Source organism: Octodon degus, unplaced genomic scaffold (assembly GCF_000260255.1).
Source record: "Octodon degus isolate 3935 unplaced genomic scaffold, OctDeg1.0 scaffold00031, whole genome shotgun sequence".
NCBI classification, from domain to species: Eukaryota; Metazoa; Chordata; class Mammalia; order Rodentia; family Octodontidae; genus Octodon; species Octodon degus.
The window spans coordinates 12,112,023-12,122,098 of record NW_004524607.1 but is presented as its reverse complement, the minus strand read 5'-3'; positions in this window follow the sequence as shown (position 1 = coordinate 12,122,098).

Here is a 10,076-nt window from a genome sequence, read left to right as displayed (position 1 = left end):
GGGACCGCGCGCCCCGAGCCCGGGGCCGGCAACGCCGAGGGGCCGGGCGGCTCCGAATCCCGCGCGGGCGCGGTGGCGGCCGAGACAGCGCGAGGTGGTAGCACATTCTTTCCGAGCACGAGGAAGGTTTAATGTAGGAGCCCGCGCGGGGAGGGCCGGAGGAGGGGGCGGGGGCGCACGTCGGTGGACCGGGAAGGTGGGGGGACACGGGAGGGGAAGTTGGAGCGAGCGGTGGGAGCGGCGTGGGCAGCCGAAGGTGGCTGCACCCCCTCCCCTGCGTCGCCCCCACTCCCGCCCCCGCCCAGTCCGCCGAGGCATTCCTGCGGAGCTGAAGCCCCAGCGTCTTGGGGTCCAGACCCTTTGTGGCGTTGGGAGGTTGGGTACGTGCAGCTGCGATGTGCACGCGCGTGCGGACACGGCTGTGCACACACGCACACGCACACGGGGAGTCGCTTGGAAGTTGACCCCAAGTAAGACCCTGTGGGGGCGCGCGTGCCCGAGGTGCCGATACACGGCCCGCAGGAGCGCGCTTCCGCGGGGTGGGCACTTGCCAGGGGTGGGGAGGTGGGGCCCGAGAGTGGTCAGGCCCTCCCTGTCCAACGTCCTCAGGGACTCTCTTTCCGTCAAGGTCGCCGACCCCTCCCTGCCTCCCTCCCTTCCTCTTCACCAGTCCCCGACCCTTTTCAGCTGGGGGAGGGGTCGTGAAATCAGCCTGGCACCTTCCGATTCCCGGAAGGTTCCGTTCAGCGGATTTCCCTCCCACGGTTCCTCTCCCCGCCTTTCGCCTCTCCTTTTCCCCGGGGATCCATAGCTGCCCCCTCTAGTTCCAAGCCTAAGAACCCGCCGCAGCCACCTGATCGCCCCGAACACTCGCCCAGCGACCCCATCGGCTCCATGGGCGGCTCCCATTCCCGGCCGCCCCTTCCCCAGCGGACTGCTTTTGCGTTGAGTAGAAATTCTAAACCAGGCTCAAGAGCGCCCTCGCGGGGCTACCGCCTGAGCGCAGCTTCCAGAGACGCCGCGTGCGAAGCTACGAATCCCGGATCCTGGTAGCACCTACCAGCAGCGCGACCCTCTGAACGCTGCTTGCCAACTACCAGGGGACGGAGATTGGTCTGTCCCGTTCCTGGAAGGCAGGGAGAGGGTGCCGGTCAGCTTTGTGCGCAGAAATGCTCATCATGAAGGGGATGAGGTTTCTGAGGGTCGGGTTGCACCCCTGCAGGAGACCACAGGACTGGTGGACAGCCCTGGGAGTGGTGTTTGGGATGTGTAGCCCTTGGGGCGTCTAGCAGCCCCGCCGGGGAGCGGCCGGTGGGTGCATAAAGGCGCCAGCTCACGGGTCCCGTGCAGCCATGACTCGCAGCCGGTAAGTCTCGTCCAGCCTGTGGGTCCAAGCTGTGGAAGCTTTGGGAGCTCCACTGTCCTCTCCTGCAAACCTTCGCTTACCCAAACTCCTCTTTCTGCGAGTGAGCAAGGGGAAAGAGATCCCTGCTGGTGTCAGAGGTGAGGTGGAGGAGGTTCCCACCTTTCCCTTGGACTCCTGGTAAGGAAGGTGATGGTCAATGGAGCCACTGCCAGCGACCTGCGCTGAAAGAGATCTGGGACCTCCCAGGAGCAGGGACAGACAGGCTCAGAGCCTGGCCCTGGGGCCTCTCTCCAAGGTCCCCTGGGGGGGCGCGCTTTCTGTGGCACAGTAGGCCTGATCCTCCTTCAATTCTCTCTCTCTCTCTCTCTCTCTCTCTCTCTCTCTCTCTCTCTCTCTCTCTTCCTCTTCCTCTTCCTCCTCTTCCTCCTCCTCCTCCTCCTCCTCCCCTTAACCGTTGGCCTGCCTCCCCAGGAAGCAACCTGCCAGGGCCTGAGCTGTCCAGCTGGATGTCCTCAAGTTCAGATATGCCTTTGCTCCCTAGAGAGGACCTAGGCCTGTTGGGCCTGGCTGGCTAGGCTGTGGACCCAGCCAAGGCCCTGCTCTCAGGCCCTGATTGCTGCTGTCTCCTCTGGCCTCTCCCTCCCTCACTCTATCTTCGTCTCTCTTTCTCTCCCCACTTAGCTTCTTCTCCACCTCCCCAGCAGACACAGGGACCCCAAGGCAGCCTGTCGCATGAACGCCTCATACCCACACACACACAGAATGCACACATGTAATCCACACAGCCTCATATCCCATGAGCATGGCCCTGAGTCACCCTGCTGTCACATGACCCTGAGGAGCAGGAGCCCCACCCAATGGAGGCTACCTGTGTATCCATTCTCACACAGCCTTGTGTTGCTCCAAGACCCTCACACACACACACACACACACACTCTGACCAGGATATACAAAGTCACTCCCCTTGTCCCACATTACTAGGTTCCTGCTGCTAACATCAGCCATGTAGGCCTCAGGACAGTCCTAGACCTCTGCCAACTCCATTTCACAGATGGTGACACTGAAGGCTAAGGGTTAAGTGACTTGGCCAGTATCACCCTGAGTGGTTAACAGCCCAGCTAGGAGTTAAGCCCTGATAGTCAAACTACAAACTGTCCAATATTTTCTCACTGCTTGCACATACATTCACACACACACACACACACACACACACATACACACACACACATATTCATTAATTCACACACACTCAGGCTTGCTCTGCAAGTGTAGCTGGAAAGCAGGGCCCATGCATGTGATGACAGCTGTCTTCTCTGGGATGAGTTGGTGCCACTCTGACCTGTAAGATCCAGAGGCAACAGGCTCACCCACCCCCTGGCATAGAGCAGCAGCCAAGGAATGGGTGTTCCCACCTGCCTTTCTGATGCCCACAAGTTCCACATTTAGAATTAGGTTGGATTAATGAGGATCCCTGCCCCCAGGGAGCAGGACCAGGACTCTTGATCAGAAAGATTGTCATTTTTATGGAAACAATCAACCACTACCTCACTCCCTTCCCATGTTCTCTGGGGACAGGCCTGCGCTCATGGTCTCTGCCCCCTACCAGCTAGTTAGAAGCAGCCCCCACCTGTACACCTGAATGCCCCGAGGACCCTGGCTGGGCAGCACAGGGGATGTCAGTATCTGTCTTGCTGTAGGGTTCTTCTATCAGAGTGTCACTCCAGAGAGCAAGATCATCTGATTCACCTCCCACCCCCACTAGCAGCATAACTGAAGATTCTCCTGTGGTTTCAGCATCTTTGAAGCCCACAGGTGATTCTTACGTCCTTAGCTGGACACAGAAAATGATACCCAGAAAAAAATGGTAACAGCCTCTTTCTGTGCCCAGAACTCTATAGAAAGAGCAGGCAATAGCCACTCATAAACAACAACAACAACAAAAAAAAAAACTGTAAAAGAAATATGGTGTCTAGCTTATACCCAGGCGAAAAGTCATTTTCTCATAGGTAAAGAGCTCTTACAAATCAATAAGAAAGATAACAAAGCAAAAACATGGGCAGAGGTTATACACAGAAAAAGAATTTAATAAAAAAAGTACCCTCCTAAAAACATTCAAAGAGCTGGAGATATAGCTCGGTGACATAAGCGTTTGCCTGGCAAGCACGAGATCCCCAGTTTGATTCTCAGTACCACAATAAAATAAAATTGAAACTTGTCTGAGATGCTTTTTCACTTGCCTGATGAACAAAGATAAGAAAGTATAATGATGCACTTACAGGCAGCAGTAGGGTGGGGAAGTGGATATCCTGGGAACCCTTGAAACAATAACAGAATTCCAAGATCCACACACCCTCTGGCTGAGCATTTACTTCTAGGAATGTGTCCTCCAGATACCCGTCAGGAGTGTGAGTCGTGATATATTACTGTGTGCAAGGTTATTTGTTGAAGCAATCTTGGTAATAGCTGAAGATTGGAAGTGTCCTAAATGCCCATACTCAGGGGAGGGCTCGGATGTGTCAGGGCACACATGGCTGTGGACTCACAGGTTGACTTGACTCTATCGCCAAGATTCTGAAGGGGACAAAAAGCAAGAGGCAGACCAGTGCCTATGGCACAATTTTTAAAAAACAGATATGCACACAGAAAAGGACCAGCAAAATAGCATCTTATTTTCTGGGTGTGCATAGCCTCATTTTGGGGACAATACCCAAGGGACCAGCACAAGCAGGTGCCTCTTGCAGGGACCTACAGGCTGGGGTAGTAGGGCTGAGAGAGGTGGGTAGAAAAGGATTTGCTTTGTAAAATACTGTATATAACTTATTGATAGTGAAATACAGTCTTACGTTTTCCTCTATGTTGTTAATACAGTCCTACAAGTTTTGACAAATGCATATGCTTGCTATAATCACTACCTCCATCAAAATACAGAACACCAGCATCACCCCCAGAAATAAGATGACTTTTCACGATATACCCATGCTTGCTGTTTGAATTTTGCACAATGTGCAGATATTTCTCCTTCTAATAAATTTGAATACAAAAATGAAAATGAAAAAATGGTTTCCTACTGTCATCTCATTTCATCCTTTACCACCCAGGAGGAACATCCTTCCCTCGTTTACAGGTGACAAGACTGAATTTAGGGGGCTGAGTGGGACTTGATTATGAAGCCACCACAGGGACAGGTCAGGACTTGAACCCCAAAATTTCCATCATATGAAAACTTCTGAAAATATGATTACTGAGATATATAGAATTCATCCATTTAAAGTACATAATTTAGCCAGGCATGGGGGCCTGTAATCCCTGCATTGAAGAGGCTATAGCAGAAGGATTACTATGAGTTCAAGGCCAGTGTAGACTAAATAGTGAGTTCAAAGCCAACTGACCTATATAATCTCTCAAAAAATAAATAAAAGAAAGAAAGAAGATAAGTAAATATACAATTTGGAGCTTTTAGTGAATTCAAAAAGTTGGGTGGTCACCACTACCATCCTATTTTAGAACATTTTGTTACCCCAAAATGAACCCTGTAACTACTATTAGATACTTTCTATCCTTCCCCCACCAAAAACTGCTGAATGACCTACCCATCTATTTTTTTCTTGTGGATTTGACAGTTCTGAGTATTTCTTATAAATGGAATCATATTAAACATGGCCTTTTTGTGACCAGTTAATTTTAGGATCCTAACTTTTTCTGTTTTCTTGTGGTAGTAGGGGTTAAATTCAAGGCTTTCATTCTGAGCTACCTTCCCAGCTTTTTAATTTTATTTCTGAGACGAGGTCTAACAAAGTCTCAAAGTTACCTAAACTGGGGTGAAATACTGTGCTCCTCCTGCCTCAGCATAAGTTCCTGTGTGCACATACCTTGTCATTTCTGTTGGTCAAATGACTAGCACAGGAGCTATTGGGCAACATGTAACTTGTGTTTAGCAATTTTGAGAAACTCACAAACTGTTTGCCAAAGCAGATGCCATAGTTTCCGTGCCCACTGAACTGTTTGAGGGTTTCAGCTTCTCCTTATCCTCACCAATACTTGTTATCTTGGTTTTTTTTTTTTTTTTTTTTTTTTTTTGTGGCGGAACCAGGGATTGAACTCAGGCCCTTGTGCTTGCCGGGGAGGCACTTACTCCACCGAGCCATCTCCCCGGCCCCAATATCTTGGTATTTTTGATGATGGCCATTCTCCTTGGCTGTGGTTGATGTCTCATTACAGTTTTGATTTGCATTTCCCTGATGGCTATTGATTCTTTTCATGTGCTTATTGGTCATTTGCATATCTTCTTGAATAAATGAATATTCAGACTTTTGGCCCATTTTAACATCAGGATATTTATCTTCTTCTTATTATCAGTCAGTATCCTTTACATATTCTAGACACTTAATTAGATGTAATTAGATATATAACTTATAAACACTTTCTCACTGTGTTGGGCTTTTTCACTTTTTATTGGTACTGTTTGTAGCACAAAATGTTTTAATTTTGAAGTTCAATATTTTGTTTCTTTGCTCTTGCTGTCACACACAAGAAAATTTGCTTAAGATAAAGATTTACTCATAGGCATTCTTCAAAGACTTTTGTAGTCATAGCTCTTATATTTAGGGCTTTACTCCATCTAAGCTAACTTTTGTATATGGTATGAGGTAAAGGGTCTAACTTCATTCTTTTGCATATGGATATTCAGTTGTCCCAGTGCCATTTTTTGAAAAACTATACTCCCTCCCCTTCATTGAACTGTCCTGACAGGGTTGTTGAAAATAAATTGACTAAGAATTAATTTCTGGACCTTGATGAGTTCCATTGATGTACCTGTGTCTCCTTACAACAGTAATATGCTAGTTCCATATTACTATACAAAATTTTGACATTGAGGAGTATGAGTCCACCAGCTTTGTTCTATTGGGAGGTGGTTTTAGCTCTTTGGGGTCCTTGCATTTGAGCCCAGTGTGCAGTTGCCAACCCTGGTTTGTTGGCAACCCTGATACCTGTAGGGTTAAGGAATACTGTGAACAAGGTGTACATTCATTAAACACCTACTGTGTGCCACCTGCTGCTCTGGGTTCCTGCATACCTTCCTTCAGCTGTGTCATTGGAGCTGGTCCTACTACCATCCCCACTCACAGTGAGGAGGTGGAGGTGCAGGGAGGTGAGAAACTCACCCGAGAACTCACAGTCAGGAAACTGGGACCACTATCTAGCAGCTTGTCAGCAAAGTCCAGATTCATTTTTATTGTTTCTTGCCTTTAACTTTGAAACTTTCAAGTATACAGAAAGTTTCAGTGCTTTCCTAGAGACCACCCAAGTACCCACAGCCTGTATCTCACAATTGGCATCTTGCAATACGTGCTCTGTCACATGTCTCGCTGCCTCTGTCCATCAGTCATCTTCCTCCTAACTTGCAGATACTAGCACTTTAACCATTTGTGAAGGTGGGCAGGGCTGGGGCTGCAGGCACTGTCAGTCAGTGAGTGCTAAGTGCTCAAGATGGGAGGAAAGAAGGTGTGCAAGAACTAGGAATGCATGGACCTGGTTCAGTCCTCAGTTGGCCCCCATTGCCCCTGGTGTCTTGGAAGCCAAGGGCACATCCTGCCCTTATCCTGAGAGATGGGCTGAGTGGGTAAAGCTGAGCGAGGCCTCCTTGGTCATTGCTGCATTTTGAGGGTTGGGCTGCATTCCTCAGCGTTGAGTGCAAATGGCCCAGAGCCCAGGCTGTGTCCTGGTGATTCACTCTGCTTGATCCTGACTCAAATAGAGCTTAATGAGAAGATAACAAAAATGACATTTTGCAAGCTTTTAAGTGAACCATGCCCAGATTTTATTTCTTATAAATAGCATCAACCACCAGGGCATTCCCTCGTAGGGAGACCCAAAGTGTGCAGCAGCGAGGCAGGGCGGCTCTCAGCACACCTCCGTGGATCCCTGGGTCCTTCCAGAGGGTCTGCGGTGGCAGGGCTGTCAGCAGCTGCCGGGGAGCCTAGTCTTGAATCCAGTGTGCCTCCTGCCCCTCATGATGATGCTGGCTTCAGAAGACAGCTCTTTCCCTGACTTCTGGCTGGGAGCCACTCCGGGGAAGACTGGCCCAGTGATCATTGCTACCCTGCAGCGCTCACAATGGGTGCTTTGGGACTAAGCCACAGGCACACCCTTTCCCACAGGCACCCTCCACAAGCAGTCTGTGCACTCTGGGCGGTGGCCCCAGTTGGCCCTCAGCACAAAGCACCTCATGCCTCACTTATGCAGCCAGATGCAGTCAGATGCTGGGGAAAGGTGTCCCTGCCTCTGGATGCTGAGGTGGCAAGTGCGTGGAGTCAAGCAGGAACTGGCTCTGTCTCTAAGGTGGTATGTATCCGAGCCTGTGCCCAAGCACATGTGAGTGTGTGTGCATGTACACACATAGGCTTTCCTGCATGTGTGTACATGTGTGTGCTTGTTGTCATGTTGCATGTATATATGTACATAGCACACATGTTTGTGCATATGTGGGGTGCCTGCATGTTCATGCCTGTCTATGCCTTGCACAGATGTGTGGGAGTGCACATGGGGAGTACCTACATGTATATGCATGTAACACACATGTAGGGGTACATAGGTGGGATGACTTGTGTGTATGCATGTAAGTGTGTGGCACATGTAGGCCCACCTGCATGCACATGTTTGCCTGTGAGTGTCCCATGTAAGCACTCTGGTCTAGGACATCCTATTTCATGCCACTGCCATCTGTTGGCATCAACACAAGGTGCCTGGAGCTAGAAGGCTCCACAGAGAGGCAAATGTAGGCAGGGTGCAGGTGACAGCTACCAGGAACAGCAGTCCTCAGAGAACTGCCCTGTGAGCCCACATGGAGCTGCCATACAATAGAATTGCATTATTGCATCAGGAGAGGAAGTCCAAATCCAGTCTAAATCGATGTCCCACAGCTTCTAGACACAGTGCTCCAGCTGCAAGGCCCGCTCCTCCGTGCACAGCCTCCTGGGTTCCAATTTCCCCTTTTCATAAGAACACACCCCTGTGGCTTCATTTCATCTTGATCGCTTCAGTAAAGATCCTATTTCCGGATAAGCTCACATTGGGAGGTGACGGGGGTTAGGACACCAGTATCTCTCTTGGAGAAGAGGACGCAGGCCCTTGATAGTCTCCATCCTTGTGACCTTGGCAGCCCTAAAATCAGCTTTGTTAGTCCCATTGTGCAGAGAGGGAGCTGAGGCTCAGAGCTGTTAAGCCCTTGGCCCCTGGTCGCAAAGGTGGGGACTGATATCCTCTACAGCAGCCAAGCACTGCAAATGCTGAGGAGATGGCCTCTGCTCTGGGGAACACAAAGTGGCATCCTGGAGGAGGTGGCATTTGTTTTGGTATTGCTTTTTGTTGCCTGCAAAACACTGAGGACCAAACCTCAAGAGAAGCCCTGCCCAACCTTGGGACACATCCCCAGTCTCCTTTCTCACCCTAGAGCAGGCCCTCCCACCCTCCTGGACAGTGAGGGCCTCCAGGCCCTGCTCTGTCCTCTGAGATCACAAGATTGGCCCCTCTCTGCCACTGTCCCTTCTCCCAGCTCCCCACGCTCCTCTGTCCTCCCCCAGGGCTCTTACCTTCACCCTGACAGTGAATGGCCAGGAGGGCCATCTCGCTCTGCCTAGGAGTGTCCCTAATCTGCTACCATCTTCTGCAGAGCCATTGTGCCTGCCTGACCTGCAGACGTGAACTCAAGCTCCCGTTGGATGCTTAGAGTGCATTTGGCATTTGGAAATTGTAGTTCACTGAGCTGGGGTGCCTGCATCCATCCAGCACCTTCAGACAAGCCACACTCACCCCACCCTGGGCACTGCTCAAAACAGCAGCAGCTGATCTCTGCAAAGACCCTTCCCATTGTCCTGGTCACACATTCACCAGTGCCACCTTGCTCAGGGTCCCAGGTTAGGGCTTTGAAGCTTCACAATACCTACAGAATGAAGCACAGATGTGCCCCAGAGTTCAAGACTAACCCAACCAGCACCACCTCCGTCTGTGAGGCTGACCCTACAGCCACCATCTATCCACTGCTCCAGCCCTCCAGATGGGTTCCATGATTATCCCCATTGCCCAGATGAGGAGACTGAGACCAGTGAGGCTAAGTCTCTGGCATTGGCACCCAGCAATAACTGGTAGGGCTTGGGTCCAAGCACAGCATCTGGCTCCAGTGTCCAAGGCATTAGGCTTCATTTCAGCTGGGTTGAGTTGCCAGGCTCCCACTTAGAGCTCTGTGCAGCGACAGCCTTCAGCCTCTCCTCTCTCTGTCTTCAAGGCTGCTGGGGGTGCAGTCCTCATGTCTGCACAGAAACAGGTCATCAGGATACACTGGCCAGTACCACCTCCACCATGAGGTAGACCCTGCAGCCACCATTCATCCACTGGGATTTTTAAAAAGGTGTCCTTAGGGACACCGTCTTACTGGAGGCCTTATAGGAAGAGATAAGGACAGAGACTCACGCAGAAGGATAGTTATGTGGGGAAGCAGGGAGAAGGTGGCACCTGCCAGCCAAGAAGGATGCCTTGGGCGGACCCAGCCCTGGCCACCCTCTGCTCTCCTATAGCCCGCCTCCAGAACTGGGAGAACAAATGCTCCGAGCCTGAGCTGCTGCTACCTGGTGCTTTGCTGTGGTGGCCAGAGCAGCCTCATGCAGGCAGGACCTTCCTGACCCCATGCCAGGGGCCAGGAAGATAGAACCAGGCA